Source organism: the organism of the source record quoted next, unplaced genomic scaffold (assembly GCF_019419815.1).
Source record: "Pyrus x bretschneideri cultivar Hongxiangsu unplaced genomic scaffold, Pyrus_bretschneideri_v1 Contig93, whole genome shotgun sequence".
Classification (NCBI taxonomy): domain Eukaryota; kingdom Viridiplantae; phylum Streptophyta; class Magnoliopsida; order Rosales; family Rosaceae; genus Pyrus; species Pyrus x bretschneideri.
The window spans coordinates 1,213,577-1,232,016 of NW_025999835.1; the positions used below are offsets into that span (position 1 = coordinate 1,213,577).

Consider the following 18,440-nt stretch of genomic DNA (forward strand, 5'->3'; position numbering starts at 1 on the left):
CTCTATCTTTGTTTTTGTTTTTACTTGGTACCTCCACACAACTTATACATAAAAAAAAACCGAGCTCAGAATGTGACTTGAAATATGTTTTATCATTGATAATATGTCTTTTTGTGCCTATAGAGTACTCGTGATAATTTTAGCCACTTAAATGTTATCCTAAAAAGATCAGGCAAAAAGAACCGCGGGGAGCTAGCTTTGGCTATTCTTCACATTTTTAATTTGTTCTTTTAATTTGGCTTTGTCTTCACCCAGTTAATTTAATCGGCACTGCCAAAGTTATAGTACATCCGGGCGTTACTTTTTGTAAGTTTGCACCCTAGACTTCAATTTGCTTGCTGGTTCCTAAGGTTTTAAAAGATATTAGGTGCTAGTCGGACAGCGTGTTGGGGTTTAGCGCCTAGGCGGTTAGGCAGGCGCTTAGGGGGACTGGGCATATTTATGTAAATCTATTGTATTTTGTGTAAATAAGTGTCAGTTTATACTTAAAATATAAACAATTTCATTATAAACTACAAAATAGAAAGATATATATTATGAAGTATTGGAATATAGTGAAAACATAGAGAACAAGAATATAATGTGTGTTCATTTAAGTCTACAACAAATTTCTTACAATTTATTGAAAAAAAAAATGCAAAATGAAAGTTATCTATTTTTTGTCTAAGTAAGCCGCAACCTAGGCGGGTGCCTAGGCGGTCTAGGCGGGCACTTCAGCAAATCTAGGCATCATTTCTTAATTTTCAGATGCCTAGGCATTAATCGGAACGGTGACCAGCCTTCTAACTCTTAGACGGCGCTAGGCAGAGATTTTTAAAATAGTGCTGGTTCCATAAAAAACAATTCCATGACCTCGTCAACAATAGTACCCCACCAGTGACTTTTATTGTTTCAGATGGTTTCATGGCATTCGCAAACCACTGCAGCTCAATAATTTGGCATTCCCATCGCTCTTTACTTTTTCAGCAAGCAGCTCTATGGCCCGTATGAAATATCCTGCTTTGGTGGAAAGAGGACTTGCACCACTCAAAGATAAAGAATTGGTTGGGGATTTGCAAATAGCAAGGTTTCTTTCTTCTGGGTAGTTAGGCCTGATTTGCTAGTTGGTAAATCAGCATTTTGCCACCCGAGTTTGTGGATGAAACCAAGGGAAGAAGTCTAATAACGAGTTGGTGCCCTCAAAAGCAAGTCCTTAACCATCCATCAGTTGGAGGATTTCTGACACGCAGTGGTTGGAATTCGACGATGGAAAGTGTGTCTACAGGAGTGCCTATGCTGCGTTGTCCATTCTCTGTTGATCAGCAAACAAACTGTCACTGTACATGCACAGAATGGGGCATTGGTACGGATATTGATAAAAATGTGAAGAGAGATGGTGCTGAGAAGCTTGTTAAAGAGTTAATGGAGGGAGAGAAGGTGAAAAAAATTGGCAGAGGAAGCCACTGGTCCACACGGTTCTTCATCTGCAAACTTAGAAAAATTAGTGAATCAAATTCAGTTTAGAAAGATCTAGATGCTCTTCATATATAAGGACTAAGAAGAAACATGTATTGCATGCCTAAATGTTATCGGTGCAAAGAACTGGCAACATGTTTATCCTGCTACTACATCTTCGGTTTTGTTTAGTCATTGTTTTTAATAAATTGATCTTATTTGTCTTAGAAATTTTTTTGATTGAAAGTCCAACAATATCAACACGAATAGAAGACCTAGGGCATTGTCGCTCCTTACTGAATCGAGTAGGTGCTTGTCAGGGACGGAGCCACGAACTTTTAGTCGGGTAAGCTGAAGCTTTGGGCTACTTAATTTACCCTTTCTATCCATAATAAAATGATTTCTGCAAACTTCGATACCTTGTCATTATTGTAATGACGTTCTCATATATAACCTATCAAAACATTTCAAATAGTTTAATATAACTAACTCAACGTCTAGCAAAAGAATTTGAATGAAGTTCTTGAATATGAAGATGAAGAAGCAACGCTATTATATGCCACTTCGTGGTTTTGGAGCTTGAAGAAAAGTGTAAGAAGAAATTAGAAGATGAAGCAAACTAGTAGTAGAACAAACTAAAAAACAATAAAATTTAGAAGAATTTAAAAAAAAAGCCAAGAAACCATGAAAACAGGCCAACTATTTGAGGAAATTTGACCAAATGGCCTAGTCACTAGTGCTTAGAGAAGGGTGGTTTTTTTTTTTTTTAAAATTTTTTTTGGGTCAAATGATAGATTTTGTTAGATTAGTTACCGACGAAGTTTAAAACCACATTGTCATGCAATAGCTCAACATCTTTCTATCACTGTTGTAAATGATCACTTGCCTTAGATAAGAGTTTGGCTAGGTGAAGAAGAAATAGGTTTACTGCTGGCAACGAAATAGATTAATAGAATGTTGGCTGGCTCTCTACGTAGCAACTGTTCTCTAAGAATAAATGACCTGGACTATAGCCCGATTTAGCTCACCTTTGTTCCTCAGTAGAGCGGTACTTGAAGAACTAATCCACATTACTTTAGTCTAGGGGGAGAAGTGGCACAATTTTGGATACATTTTATTTTATTTACGAGCTTGCCACCGGACTGATTTCTAAAGTAGGGGGAGAAGTGCCACTGTCCAATTTTGGATGCATTTCACTCCATTTACGAGGTTGCCGCCGGGCTGATTTGGTCAGCTCAAATTTCGCTTTATTTACAAGATTGCCACGGGCTTAAGAACGGGTTTTGTGTCTTTCGGCTGGATTTGGGCTTTTGACTCGAGGAGAGAGAGGGAAGGGGGATAGAAGGGTTGATGGGTTAGAGGGAGATTTTCGTCAGGGGAGAGGATTTTCGGCAGGGATGTGCGGATGGGTGTCCTGTGGCTGATGCATCAGTCAGAGGGTTGGGGAAGAGAGGAGGGGGACAGAGGGACTGATAGATTGGAGGGAGATGGGAGCTACGAGTTTCGACTGAGTGAGAGAGATTTAGCTAGGTCAGGACCTATGGAATTTTCTCCGATTTTTAAAGAGAGAAAGAGAGAGAAAGGAGAAAGCATGGATGTGTGCATTTTTTGGGGTTAATGGGTTACCGCACATGATCAGTGAGAAGAGAATGACAGAGAGAGGTATGGGAGGGGTATGGGTTTTCAGTTTTTTCGTCTCATTCAACAGGCAATGCACTGTTTTAAATTCATTGTTTAGAACTTATGGTTTGATTTACAAAATTACCATCGCCTCTTCATTCTTCATTCGGTAGTTTCGGGGATGTGAGTAGAAATGAGCAACGGTTATGGCGAGCGGATAACCGTGGTTATTTGTTCATAACCGCTTATGTTCATACCATCATAACCGTTTACGTATTAGGTAATTGCATAAACGGTTATACCCATACCCATTAACGTTTATAAACAGTTAACCATACTCATAACCGTGCACTCATTTAACCATAACTGTTTACCCATTTACCCGTTTATCATTTTTTTTACCCATTTACCCCTTTTTTAACGGGTATACATGTTTTTTTTTTAACAACTTGAAAATTATAAAAAAGATAATTTTAGTTTTCTGACAATTAAATACCGTTATAAGTACATTTTAGCATGCATTTCTCTAAGTTCCGTACAATTCCAATAATTGAGATAATAATATTGTCAGAATCTCTTCCTTTCCTCTTTTTATTGGTGTTTGTTTATCCGATTATTGTACGGATGGCTGGATCTCTCGCTAGATTTTGTCTTTTTTTTTTTTTTTTTTTTTGTTAATTTAGGGACTAGATGTTTAATTTTGAACTAATTTTGTGTGAGGTTGACTGGGTAGGAGTTCGTATGCTGAAATCTTTCTAAGAAAGCTAAGGAAGAGATCTCCAACATCACTCAGGATCTCTCTGTATGGAATTCTACCACCCTGCTGATTTCCACACACCCTCTCTCTGTCTCTTTGTTGCATGCATTGTTCTTGATCTTGATCATTGTTTTCTTTTGTTGGAATTAATCCTGCTGCTTAATAGGGAAGACCCATCCCATTTGATCACTTCCCCAATTTAATAATTTTTCTTAAAGTAGAAAGCTAACATGTTATATATGTACATAGTACTTAATTAGGTTTCGTTTTAGGATTGATTTTGTGGGTTTAGGATCTTGATTGGTTAATGTCCTGCTTGGTCACTGAGAATTTGAAGTTTTCAATTTTTTTGAAAGCTTTGAATTGGAAGGGAAAATTCTTCTGATGTTTAATTGAAATGAGTATTTCAAAGATTGCGTATTTTTTGGAATTTTCATGCTTCGAAGCTCAAGAGGCTATGCCACTGGTATTTCAAATGGTACTTTGGTTTCTTACATTGATTCCTTTATGTTGATATATGTAATTTGGTTTTATAGGTCACGGTTTGTCAGCAAGAAAATTAAGCTGCAAATTCATTTGAGGTACGAATGCTTCCATTATTTAGGGTGTTGAATTCACCCTTGGTTTTAGTGTATTATGGTTTTGAATGTCATTTTGTGTAATGTAATATTGATTTAATTGTAATTTTGTGCATTTGAAGTGATTATTTGGGTTTTGAGAAGTGAGGGAAAGATTTGGCAGGTTTTGTGCAGAATAGCAAGAATTAAGGAGGAGTTTCAAAATGGAAGGATTAATAGGGAGGGTGGGAAGTTAATGGGAGGAAAGAAGAAGGATAATGTGTCAGTTAAAGAAGCTTTTATTATTTGTTTGAAATTAGATGTTTCATTAGTGGCTGGTTTGCAAACCATTTATATTGAAAATTTCCAAAAGCAGTATTTCCTTGCAGCTTGAGGTTTCATGGATACCATCATCGCTATCATAATGTATGCATTGATACGTTTTATAGTTCCTAAGGAAGGCTTTGAAATCAAATTTTTTTCATACTTTAGACTATTGATTAATTGATACAGAGTGAAGTTTTGACTTTTTTTTTTTAACGGTGTCTGTCTTCTTGCCCATAAAAGAGAACTGAGAATGTGTTTTTCTCTGTTATTCTGTATTAGTTTTACATTCTAGGTTGACTCAACTAATATGGTTTCTTCTGAGTTAAATTTTTAAACTCTTCAACTATTTTTGTTTTAAACAGTTTCTGTCTTTTTGCCTGCAAAAGAGAATTGAGAATGTGTTTTTCTCTGTTATTCTGTATTAATTTTACATTCTAGGTTATTTAACTAATATCGTTTCTTCTGAATTAAAATTTTAAACTGTTAATTTAAATTTTTAGAGTTTTTTTTTCTCATATTGGTTATCTCTGTTGTTGTTTTGGGTGGTTTTTTTAATGATCTTTGTGCGATGTTTTTGTGTGTGGGATACTTAAATTAGTGTTTTGTATTTTTATTTTGATCCCAGTTGCTAAAAACTGAATTTTTTGTTGTTGTAAATGTATATGTATAATATCACTGTTTGGAGCGACTCCAATTCATTTTAAATTTTGTTAAATTCATTGATTATCAGATGGCATAGTTTGTGATATGCTGTATATGATTTGAGTGATTTTATTGATTATAATTTTTCATGATCACAGTAAGGACTTGGATCACTCTGGTTGTCTCAAATCATTGCAATGTCCTTAGAGAGCATGATGGGGGTCTCCCCCTCGGTTATTTTAGTTTGTTTGATTTGGATTTTGAGTGTTATATGTTTTGTTTTGTTCCTGAGAAAGTCTAGGAAAATGGGGGGTGTAAGGGTGTAAATTTAGAGTATGGATAAGGCGTTTACATTTTTAGGGTCTTTAACTATGGATAAAAAAGGGTTGGTCACGTTAGAGGGGAATTTCAAGTTCACTTACTACTATGACAAGATGATTAATAAGCTTGCTTACCTTGGAGTGAGTTGAATCCATTTTTGTTAAATTTATTGATTATCAAATGGTGTACTTTGTGACATACTGTGATATGATTTGAGCTATTTTATTAATTTTAGTTTTTCATTATCATAGTGGGAAGTTGGATCAGTCTGGTTGTGTCTAATTGTTCTACTGTTCTCCGAGAACACAAGGTTGGTCTCCCTCTTTATTGCAAGAAATTGGGGGATGAATTTGGTTTCAGGGGAATGTTATCCTTCTTTATTCTTATACAACACAGAAAAAAAAAATGCATTGGGTGCAAGTATGTGTTTATTTTTATAGTGTGAAAGTCAGTTGTGTTTTTGTTGCTGCAGTCGGGTTGTACTTACTCTTGTTTTACCTCTGGCATTGGTCTTCAATTCACCATTAAATGCAGAAGAAGAGGAAGTCCACCTTGCCATATGATTTTACTTGACATGTTCAATTGACTGTGTAGATCTAATTCCATTGGCGGATTATTATTTGTCCTTAATTAGAATGCATCAGTAAACATTGTTTTTTTCACCGCAAGTACGATTACTGAAAACATAAGAGAATTTGTTTACTTTTTGATCAACATACTAGAGAATTCGTAAACATGCTAATAGAAAATACTCTTGATAAGCACTAAAGAATGATGTGATACATATTCCGGCTCCTATACATATAGTTAGTTTGCTGGTGATTTTGTCACCAGAAACTCAGTGGGTTACAATCTTGCCTTGCCAGTAGACATGTGATACACTTTTTAAGACTAAGAGTATGTTCTAATTTATGGTCGGGAGCATTAGTAGTGGTTTTATCTAATTTTAAAGGATCATTTGTTTGGATGAAAGAGAGCAGGCTTAACATTTTGTCCAGCAAACCCTTTTTCCAGAAGCACTTAACACAACCTTTCTATGGGTTAATTGTTGTTTCAATTATACCAGATTGAAAACGAGTATGGAACCATTGGTCAAGCATACGGGGCTGTTGCTTCTTTTTCTCAAGGAAACAGAGCTTTTTTTTTTTGTAACCACATCTTTTGTAATCAGCTTGGTTGAATGTATATAAAAGCCAAGCTGCTTATCTTACCGACACTGTTCACTCATCTATCCCTTTTATTCGTTCATGATTACGTTGAATTTTTTTCGAGTTAAATGTGTCTTATTCATGTAGTTAAAGTTGGTACATTCAAGTTTCGCAGCAACGCGCGGACATATTTACTAGTATAACCTATGAAAATTGAAATGATTACGGAATATTTTAGCCATGGGAGCTGATTTTCACACATTATTTTTAGCCTTTCACTCACCCTTTTATATTTCTGGACATCAGATTGAATAATCAAAAATAGAAACAACGGACAAGATCAAATAGTTATCCATGTTTAGAAGAAAAAAAAAAAGTATGCACTTATCATTTCCCTTTAGCAATGTACAAAAAAGCTAAAAGTGATATTCTATAACGCAAAATGACACAAGAATAGAAGGTCCGCTAGTTGCATGGCGACTTTGATTTTAAAAGCAAATCTCTGACAAGATTATCTTAAAGACTTTTCCCTACAGATTCTTGACGCTAACATTATTGTACACATTTCTCTGTTTCTAGTAGAAAAGTCGTGAAGTCGTGATCAAGTAGCTGTCTTGCTGTCTTCTATTTTTTAACGAATGCCTACTTTCTTTCACATCTCTCCCTGAATTTACTTGATCGCTCTAAATTCAAATACGAGAAACTGGACTACCATTCAACTTAAACCACATATATGTTGAACAGTAGCTCACTACAAGCACTATAAACAAGCTGCACCGCGATGCAAACATAATCCAAAATGGATGCCACAACGGTAGCTACTAAGCCTCACGCTGTTTGCATTCCAGTTCCGACTCAAAGCCATATCAAGGCAACGCTTAAATTTAGAAGAACGAAAAATAATAAAAAGCCAAGAAACCATGAAAACAGGCCATACTTAAAAAGGGTTTTTGGCTAGGAGAAGAAGAAATAGGTTTACCGCGGGCAGTAGAATAGAATGTTGACTAGCTCTCTACATAGCAACAACTGTTGTCTAAGAATAAATAACCTGCAACATCTTCGAAAAAAAATAAAATAAAATAACCTGCACTATAGCTGGGATTTAGCGCACCTTTGTTCCTCAGGAGAGCAGTACTTGAAGAACTAATCCACATATTACCTATGAAAATTGAGATGATTACAGAATATTTTAGCAATGGGAGCTGATTTTTCACACCCAATTTTCAACTTCTCACCCACCCTTCCCTATTTTTGGTCATCAGATTGTATAATCAAAATAGAAATAACAGACAAAATTAAACAAAAATATGTGTTGAAGACCTAGGGCATTGTCGCTCCTTACTGAATTGAGTAGGTGCTTGTCAGGGACGGAGCCACGAACTTTTAGTCGGGTAAGCTGAAGCTTTGGGCTACTTAATTTACCTTTTCTATCCATAATAAAATGATTTCTGCAAACTTCGATACCTTGTCATTATTGTAATGACGTTCTCATATATAACCTATCAAAACATTTCAAATAGTTTAATATAACTAACTCAACGTCTAGCAAAAGAATTTGAATGAAGTTCTTGAATTTGAAGATGAAGAAGCAACGCTATTATATGCCACTTCGTGGTTTTGGAGCTTGAAGAAAAGTGTAAGAAAAAATTAGAAGATGAAGCAAACTAGTAGTAGAATAAACTAAAAAACAATAAAATTTAGAAGAATTTAAAAAAAAGCCAAGAAACCATGAAAACAGGCCAACTATTTGAGGAAATTTGACCAAATGGCCTAGTCACTAGTGCTTAGAGAAGGGTGGTTTTTTTTTTTTTTTTTAAATTTTTTTTTGGGTCAAATGATAGATTTTGTTAGATTAGTTACCGACGAAGTTTAAAACCACATTGTCATGCAATAGCTCAACATCTTTCTATCACTGTTGTAAATGATCACTTGCCTTAGATAAGAGTTTGGCTAGGTGAAGAAGAAATAGGTTTACTGCTGGCAACGAAATAGATTAATAGAATGTTGGCTGGCTCTCTACGTAGCAACTGTTCTCTAAGAATAAATGACCTGGACTATAGCCCGATTTAGCTCACCTTTGTTCCTCAGTAGAGCGGTACTTGAAGAACTAATCCACATTACTTTAGTCTAGGGGGAGAAGTGGCACAATTTTGGATACATTTTATTTTATTTACGAGCTTGCCACCGGACTGATTTCTAAAGTAGGGGGAGAAGTGCCACTGTCCAATTTTGGATGCATTTCACTTTGCCGCCGGGCTGATTTGATCAGCTCAAATTTCGCTTTATTTACAAGATTGCCACGGGCTTAAGAACGGGTTTTGTGTCTTTCGGCTGGATTTGGGCTTTTGACTCGAGGAGAGAGAGGGAAGGGGGATAGAAGGGTTGATGGGTTAGAGGGAGATTTTCGTCAGGGGAGAGGATTTTCGGCAGGGATGTGCGGGTGGGTGTCCTGTGGCTGATGCATCAGTCAGAGGGTTGTTGGGGGAGGGGGAAGAGAGGAGGGGGACAGAGGGACTGATAGATTGGAGGGAGATGGGAGCTACGAGTTTCGACTGAGTGAGAGAGATTTAGCTAGGTCAGGACCTATGGAATTTTCTCCGATTTTAGAGAGAGAAAGAGAGAGAAAGGAGAAAGCATGGATGTGTGCATTTTTTGGGGTTAATGGGTTACCGCACATGATCAGTGAGAAGAGAATGACAGAGAGAGGTATGGGAGCGGTATGGGTTTTCAGTTTTTTCGTCTCATTCAACAGGCAATGCACTGTTTTAAATTCATTGTTTAGAACTTATGGTTTGATTTACAAAATTACCATCGCCTCTTCATTCTTCATTCGGTAGTTTCGGGGATGTGAGTAGAAATGAGCAACGGTTATGGCGAGCGGGTAACCATGGTTATTTGTTCATAACCGCTTATGTTCATACCATTATAACCGTTTACGCATTAGGTAATTACATAAACGGTTATACACATACCCATTAACGTTTATAAACAGTTAACCATACTCATAACCGTGCACCCATTTAACCATAACTGTTTACTCATTTACCCGTTTATCATTTTTTTACCCATTTACCCCTTTTTTAACGGGTATACATGTTTTTTTTTCAACAACTTGAAAATTACAAAAAAGATAATTTTAGTTTTCTGATAATTAAACACCGTTATAAGTACATTTTAGCATGCATTTCTCTAAGTTCCGTACAATTCCAATAATTAAGATAATAATATTGTCAGAATCTCTTCCTTTCCTCTTTTTATTGGTGTTTGTTTATCCGATTATTGTACGGATGGCTGGATCTCTCGCTAGATTTTGTCTTTTTTTTTTTTTTTTTTTGTTAATTTAGGGACTAGATGTTTAATTTTGAACTAATTTTGTGTGAGGTTGACTGGGTAGGAGTTCGTATGCTGAAATCTTTTTAAGAAAGCTAAGGAAGAGATCTCCAACGTCACTCAGGATCTCTCTGTGTGGAATTCTACCACCCTGCTAATTTCCACACACCCTCTCTCTGTCTCTTTGTTGCATGCATTGTTCTTGATCTTGATCATATTGTTTTCTTTTGTTGGAATTAATCCTGCTGCTTAATAGGGAAGACCCATCCCATTTGATCACTTCCCCAATTTAATAATTTTTCTTAAAGTAGAAAGCTAACATGTTATATATGTACATAGTACTTTATTAGGTTTCGTTTTAGGATTGATTTTGTGGGTTTAGGATCTTGATTGGTTAATGTCCTGCTTGGTCACTGAGAATTTGAAGTTTTCAATTTTTTTGAAAGCTTTGAATTGGAAGGGAAAATTCTTCTGATGTTTAATTGAAATGAGTATTTCAAAGATTGCGTATTTTTTGGAATTTTCATGCTTCGAAGCTCAAGAGGCTATGCCACTGGTATTTCAAATGGTACTTTGGTTTCTTACATTGATTCCTTTATGTTGATATATGTAATTTGGTTTTATAGGTCACGGTTTGTCAGCAAGAAAATTAAGCTGCAAATTCATTTGAGGTACGAATGCTTCCACTTATTTAGGGTGTTGAATTCACCCTTGGTTTTAGTGTATTATGGTTTTGAATGTCATTTTGTGTAATGTAATATTGATTTAATTGTAATTTTGTGCATTTGAAGTGATTATTTGGGTTTTGAGAAGTGAGGGAAAGATTTGGCAGGTTTTGTGCAGAATAGCAAGAATTAAGGAGGAGTTTCAAAATGGAAGGATTAATAGGGAGGGTGGGAAGTTAATGGGAGGAAAGAAGAAGGATAATGTGTCAGTTAAAGAAAGCTTTTATTATTTGTTTGAAATTAGATGTTTCATTAGTGGCTGGTTTGCAAAACCATTTATATTGAAAATTTCCAAAAGCAGTATTTCCTTGCAGCTTGAGGTTTCATGGATACCATAGTTCCTAAGGAAGGCTTTGAAATCAAATTTTTTTCATACTTTAGACTATTGATTAATTGATACAGAGTGAAGTTTTGACTTTTTTTTTTAACGGTGTCTGTCTTCTTGCCCATAAAAGAGAACTGAGAATGTGTTTTTCTCTGTTATTCTGTATTAGTTTTACATTCTAGGTTGACTCAACTAATATGGTTTCTTCTGAGTTAAATTTTTAAACTCTTCAACTATTTTTGTTTTAAACAGTTTCTGTCTTTTTGCCTGCAAAAGAGAATTGAGAATGTGTTTATCTCTGTTATTCTGTATTAATTTTACATTCTAGGTTATTTAACTAATATCGTTTCTTCTGAATTAAAATTTTAAACTGTTAATTTAAATTTTTAGAGTTTTTTTTTCTCATATTGGTTATCTCTGTTGTTGTTTTGGGTGGTTTTTTTAATGATCTTTGTGCGAAGTTTTTGTGTGTGGGATACTTAAATTAGTGTTTTGTATTTTTATTTTGATCCCAGTTGCTATAAACTGAATTTTTTGTTGTTGTAAATGTATATGTATAATATCACTGTTTGGAGCGACTCCAATTCATTTTAAATTTTGTTAAATTCATTGATTATCAGATGGCATAGTTTGTGATATGCTGTATATGATTTGAGTGATTTTATTAATTATAATTTTTCATGATCACAGTAAGGACTTGGATCACTCTGGTTGCCTCAAATCATTGCAATGTCCTTAGAGAGCATGATGGGGGTCTCCCCCTCGGTTATTTTAGTTTGTTTGATTTGGATTTTGAGTGTTATATGTTTTGTTTTGTTCCTGAGAAAGTCTAGGAAAATGGGGGTGTAAGGGTGTAAATTTAAAGTATGGATAAGGCGTTTACATTTTTAGGGTCTTTAACTATGGATAAAAAAGGGTTGATCACGTTAGAGGGGAATTTCAAGTTCACTTACTACTATGACAAGATGATTAATAAGCTTGCTTACCTTGGAGTGAGTTGAATCCATTTTTGTTAAATTTATTGATTATCAAATGGTGTACTTTGTGACATACTTTGATATGATTTGAGCTATTTTATTAATTTTAGTTTTTCATTATCATAGTGGGAAGTTGGATCAGTCTGGTTGTGTCTAATTGTTCTACTGTTCTCCGAGAACACAAGGTTGGTCTCCCTCTTTATTGCAAGAAATTGGGGGAAGAATTTGGTTTCAGGGGAATGTTATCCTTCTTTATTCTTATACAACACAGAAAAAAAAAAAAATGCATTGGGTGCAAGTATGTGTTTTTTTTTGTAGTGTGAAAGTCAGTTGTGTTTTTGTTGCTGCAGTCGGGTTGTACTTACTCTTGTTTTACCTCTGGCATTGGTCTTCAATTCACCATTAAATGCAGAAGAGGAAGTCCACCTTGCCATATGATTTTACTTGACATGTTCAATTGACTGTGTAGATCTAATTCCATTGGCGGATTATTATTTGTCCTTAATTAGAATGCATCAGTAAACATTGTTTTTTTCACCGCCAAGTACGATTACTGAAAACATAAGAGAATTTGTTTACTTTTTGATCAACATACTAGAGAATTCGTAAACATGCTAATAGAAAATACTCTTGATAAGCACTAAAGAATGATGTGATACATATTCCGGCTCCTATACATATAGTTAGTTGCTGGTGATTTTGTCACCAGAAAACTCAGTGGGTTACATCTTGCCTTGCCAGTAGACATGTGATACACTTTTTTAAGACTAAGAGTATGTTCTAATTTATGGTCGGGAGCATTAGTAGTGGTTTTATCTAATTTTAAAGGATCATTTGTTTGGATGAAAGAGAGCAGGCTTAACATTTTGTCCAGCAAACCCTTTTTCCAGAAGCACTTAACACAACCTTTCTATGGGTTAATTGTTGTTTCAATTATACCAGATTGAAAACGAGTATGGAACCATTGGTCAAGCATACGGGGCTGTTGCTTCTTTTTCTCAAGGAAACAGAGCTTTTTTTTTTTATAACCACATCTTTTGTAATCAGCTCGGTTGAATGTATATAAAAGCCAAGCTGCTTATCTTACCGACACTGTTCACTCATCTATCCCTTTTATTCGTTCATGATTACGTTGAATTTTTTTCAAGTTAAATGTGTCTTATTCATGTAGTTAAAGTTGGTGCATTCAAGTTCCGCAGCAACGCGCAGACATATTTACTACTATAACCTATGAAAATTGAAATGATTACGGAATATTTTAGCCATGGGAGCTGATTTTCACACATTATTTTTAACCTTTCACTCACCCTTTTATATTTCTGGACATCAGATTCAATAATCAAAAATAGAAACAACGGACAAGATCAAATAGTTATCCATGTTTAGAAGAAAAAAAAAAGTGTGCACTTATCATTTCCCTTTAGCAATGTACAAAAAAGCTAAAAGTGATATTCTATAACGCAAAATGACACAAGAATAGAAGGTCCGCTAGTTGCATGGCGACTTTGATTTTAAAAGCAAATCTCTGACAAGATTATCTCAAAGACTTTTCCCTACAGATTCTTGACGCTAACATTATTGTACACATTTCTCTGTTTCTAGTAGAAAAGTCGTGAAGTCGTGATCAAGTAGCTGTCTTGCTGTGTTCTATTTTTTAACGAATGCCTACTTTCTTTCACATCTCTCCCTGAATTTACTTGATCGCTCTAAATTCAAATACAAGAAACTGGACTACCATTCAACTTAAACCACATATATGTTGAACAGTAGCTCACTACAAGCACTATAAACAAGCTGCACCGCGATGCAAACATAATCCAAAATGGATGCCACAACGGTAGCTACTAAGCCTCACGCTGTTTGCATTCCAGTTCCGACTCAAAGCCATATCAAGGCAACGCTTAAATTTAGAAGAACGAAAAATAATAAAAAGCCAAGAAACCATGAAAACAGGCCATACTTAAAAAAGGGTTTTTGGCTAGGAGAAGAAGAAATAGGTTTACCGCGGGCAGTAGAATAGAATGTTGACTAGCTCTCTACATAGCAACAACTGTTGTCTAAGAATAAATAACCTGCACCATCTTCGAAAAAAAATAAAATAAAATAACCTGCACTATAGCTGGGATTTAGCGCACCTTTGTTCCTCAGGAGAGCAGTACTTGAAGAACTAATCCACATATTACCTATGAAAATTGAGATGATTACAGAATATTTTAGCAATGGGAGCTGATTTTTCACACCCAATTTTCAACTTCTCACCCACCCTTCCATATTTTTGGTCATCAGATTGTATAATCAAAATAGAAATAACAGACAAAATTAAACAATAATATGTGTTGAAGAAGAAAGATAGTGTGCGTTTATCATTTCCCTTAGTGATATAAAAAAAAAAATTAAAACGTGATTCTGTAATGAGAAATGACGCAAGAACTGAAGGTCCACTAAGTCCAGTTCCACTAATTGCCAGTCGGCTTTGATTTTAGAGGTAAATCACTAACCAGATTATCTTAAAGCATCTTGCCTACAAAATTTTAACCCTTACATTATAGTACATATTTCTCTTTTTCTAGGGGAAAAGTCGAGAACTCGTGATTAAGTACAGATTTTTAACCCTTACATTATAGTACATATTTCTTTTGCTGGCTTCTATTTTCAAAGAATGCCTACTTTCTTTCACATCTCCCTGAATTTACTTGATCTCTCTAAATTCAAATACAAGAAAATGGATTACCATTGAACTTAAACCACATATATGTTGAAAAGTAGCTCACTACTAGCACTATAAACAATCTGCACTGCAATGCAAGCACATAAGACGTGAAAGCACTGAAGAAAATTGAGGTTTCATCATAAAATCAATTGGTAATATGAGTAGTCTAACTACTTATAGGCACATGCAAGGTCTCTCTTCTCATCAATATGAGATTCATTCTCAACCTGACCTCTCATGTGTGGTAAATTTTCAAGCCTAACACGTGGACAACACAACTCGGTGACGTGGAGCATGTGTGGCCGTTGAGCTTCACACGTGAGACAACCCGCTCTGACACTTTAAAGAAAGTTGAGGTTCCACTATAAAACCAATTGTAAATGTAGAGAGTAGCCGAACCTCTTATAAGTCCTTGCAAGATTTCTTCTTTCACCAATGTGAGACTCTTTTACTTTCACATTTTCACAAGGCCCCTCATGTATGACGAATTTTCAAGCCAAGCACGTGGACAACATGAATTGGATGACATGGAGCACGTGTTACTATTAGGCTTCACACGTGGGCCAACATGCTCTGATACCATGAAAAAGTTGAGGTTTCACCACAAAACCAATTGACAATATAAAGAGTGGCCTAACTACTTATAAGTACATGTAAGATCCCTCTTCTCATCAATGTAAGATTCATTCTCAACAGCCACAACAGTAGCTACTAAGCCTCACGCTGTTTGCATTCCAGTTCCGACGTGAAGCCATATCAAGGCAACGCTTAAATTTGCAAAACTCCTGCACACTAGAGGTTTTCATATTACCTTTGTCAAAGTTGATCCATCAGGTTGACTTCATCTGGACTAATTATAAAGATTCCTTTGGATTAGTGGAGCTTGTGTTGGATTTGTTTCATTTATGTCACTCAATTTTTTTAGCAAACGATATTATCTACAGTAAGAGTGTAGGAGAGTGAACTATGTCTCATAATAGGCTAGTAGCAATGTGATTTAGATTCGTCTTGGCAAGAATTGAACTAGATCTCCCGCTCATTTTAACATTTATTTATTATTATTTATTTATTTATGAACAAACGATATTATTTACGCTAATAGAGCGGGGAGTGGGCTAAGCCTAACCCATTATGAGGTTTAGCCCACTTATCCACTCCTCCACTCTCTTGGTGTAGATATATTATTTGTTAAAAAAAAATTTATATAGAGAAAGTATAATCTCAAATTATTCAGTTTGTTAATTAAATTGGAATTGGTCTTAGATAGCCAAATCCAATCCTACTTCGGCCAATCAAAAGCCCCAAAGAACTTTCTTCAAAACTTTGTCTTTTTCCTTCTACATCCCCTCTAATTACATGGTTGTGGTCTTCCGTCACTGCAGCAATATTCTTTGACCTACAAATAAATCCAAAGGCAACCAACACAAATTTTATTCCAAGACAATTGACTAGTTATTTAATTTGGATCACTCCATTCAAGATTCTGCAAATAAAATTATTTCACAGCCTGAGCTAGTGTGAAGATAAGAATAGGAATGAAAGGATGTGAAGAAGTGTTCCCTATCGGAATTTCAACAAATTTTGTATGTGATTCAAGGAATCAGAGAAAATTGGCTTACATGTGAAGCCTAACCATTATACGTATTTCGTGTCACTCGGTTATTCACATATTGAACTTGAAAATTCTCCACACATAAGGAAACGTGTGAGAAAACGAAGAAATATCCCACATTAGAAATTTACCGAACCATGCATGTACTCATAAAGAATTTTGGTTACTCTATATCTTGCAAATTAATTTAATTGCAAAAACTTAGGCCCGTTTGGTATACTATTAATTTTTTTTTATCATTTTCAAAACTATGTGACATCCCGTCCCAAAATTCATGTTAACGTACGTGAGAAATTACAACTTTGCCCTAGTTCGGTTCGTTTACGTTTAGTGGTTGTTTCGTGTGGTGTGGGCATGTGTTGGGCCACACACACACCCACACTCTCACACTCACTCTCTCTGTCCCTTTCCCTGTCTCTCTCTCTCTCCCATGTTTCCTTTCCCTTTCCCTTTCTTCTTCCTCTTCCTTTGAACTGGTACGGACACACACACACACCTACACTATTTCACCACAGATCGAACAATCTAAGCTCACAATCGAGATCGTGAGGTCGAGGGGAGCACGATCATACCATTTTCAGGTATGAAATCCGTTGTTTTTACGTTGAATCTACAATGGCAGATTCGTGTACTGTTCATGCAAGATTAATCTAGCTAGTTTTTGGGATTTTGAAGTTTGTAGTTGTGTTTGTGAGGTCCCAAGGAACCTCGGAGTGTATCGTTGGACGGAAGTGGACGTCAGAAAAGCTTGGTTCGAGCTTGGCCGTTTTTAGAGAATTTGGACAGGTATAATCTTGTATTTTTAGGCCTTAAAACTTGTAGGATCGTGTTCTACTAGTTTAGGGCTTCATTTTGGTATAAAGATCGTGAAAAATGGTTGAAAAATGAAGGAGAAAACACGATTTGCAGGTTTTCCGGCGACGGCGCCGGAGTCTCGCCGGAGAAGGTGACGGAATATTCCGTCAAAATTCTGACGGAATATTCCTGACGCCGTTAACGGAATCTGTCAGTTTTGACGGAATATTCCTAACGGCGTCAGTTGACGCCGTCAATGTGCGCCACACGTGCCTGCGCGTGGCCGGCGCGTGTGGCCGTGCCTTGGCCGGCGCGTGGCGGCACGTGCGGCGGAGGAAAATTTTTCTAAAATTATGGTTGTGATCCTGAGGTTGTGTAGAGCACGTTGGTATATTCATTTGTCCATTTTGAGCAATGTATGAGAAGTTATTTCGAAGGGAAGGTTATGTGCTTTAAAATTAACGTTTTTATAGTTGTTTCGCATATAGGTGGTACGTATCCCGAGGACGAGCGTGCTCACTCGAGGCAGGGGGGCTACGACCCTTCCACATACCAGTGAGTGGGCTTTTGGTTTTTCGTATATACCTATATACATTTATATTTCCAGAAATTGTTAAAAATGGTTATTTGTTTCATGCCATGCACCAAGGGTTATTTGTTTATGCATCATTGCATGCATTACTAGCGACATGCCATTCCTTTTATGCTATTGGTTGATATGTATGGTTAGTTGCATATACGTTTATTTATATATTTAATTATGTGTATGTATATATATAATGGTGCTGTGGAGGCACAGGTAAGTGCCAGGTAAGCCTTAATTAACAATTGCATTAAATAGTGGCTAGAGGTGTTTAGAGAGCTCATAACCTGCACCCCCGGTGTTAGTACTCCTGCCCAGAGTAGGGCACAGTCCTTCACGTGTCGTTCACCTCTCTCACCATACGCTCAGCTTGGAATCCAAGTTAGGTGCACAGTCTTGTCGTACAGACCACTTTAGGTGGTTCCAACTCGTAGGTGACCCGCGATTATTCGCACAGCCCTCACGTGATCGTAGCACTAGAGCGTTTATATGTATTACACCCAGGCCTGTCGTACAGACCACTACAGGTGGTTCCGACTCGTGGGCAGGTTTAGTTATTGAGATTGAGATTTGAGCT

The 18,440-nt window shown here is 36.2% G+C and overlaps 1 long non-coding RNA gene across 1 annotated transcript in view; it reads left to right on the forward strand.

Moving 5' to 3' along the window:
* The first annotated feature begins 10,294 nt into the window (after positions 1–10,294).
* The window catches only part of LOC125473682, a 35,095-nt gene continuing 26,949 nt past the window's right edge, over positions 10,295–18,440 (forward strand). The window contains exons 1-2 of the long non-coding RNA XR_007255505.1: positions 10,295–10,807; positions 12,274–12,348. This is a non-coding gene — a long non-coding RNA (uncharacterized LOC125473682). The remainder of the gene's footprint in view (positions 10,808–12,273; positions 12,349–18,440) is intronic.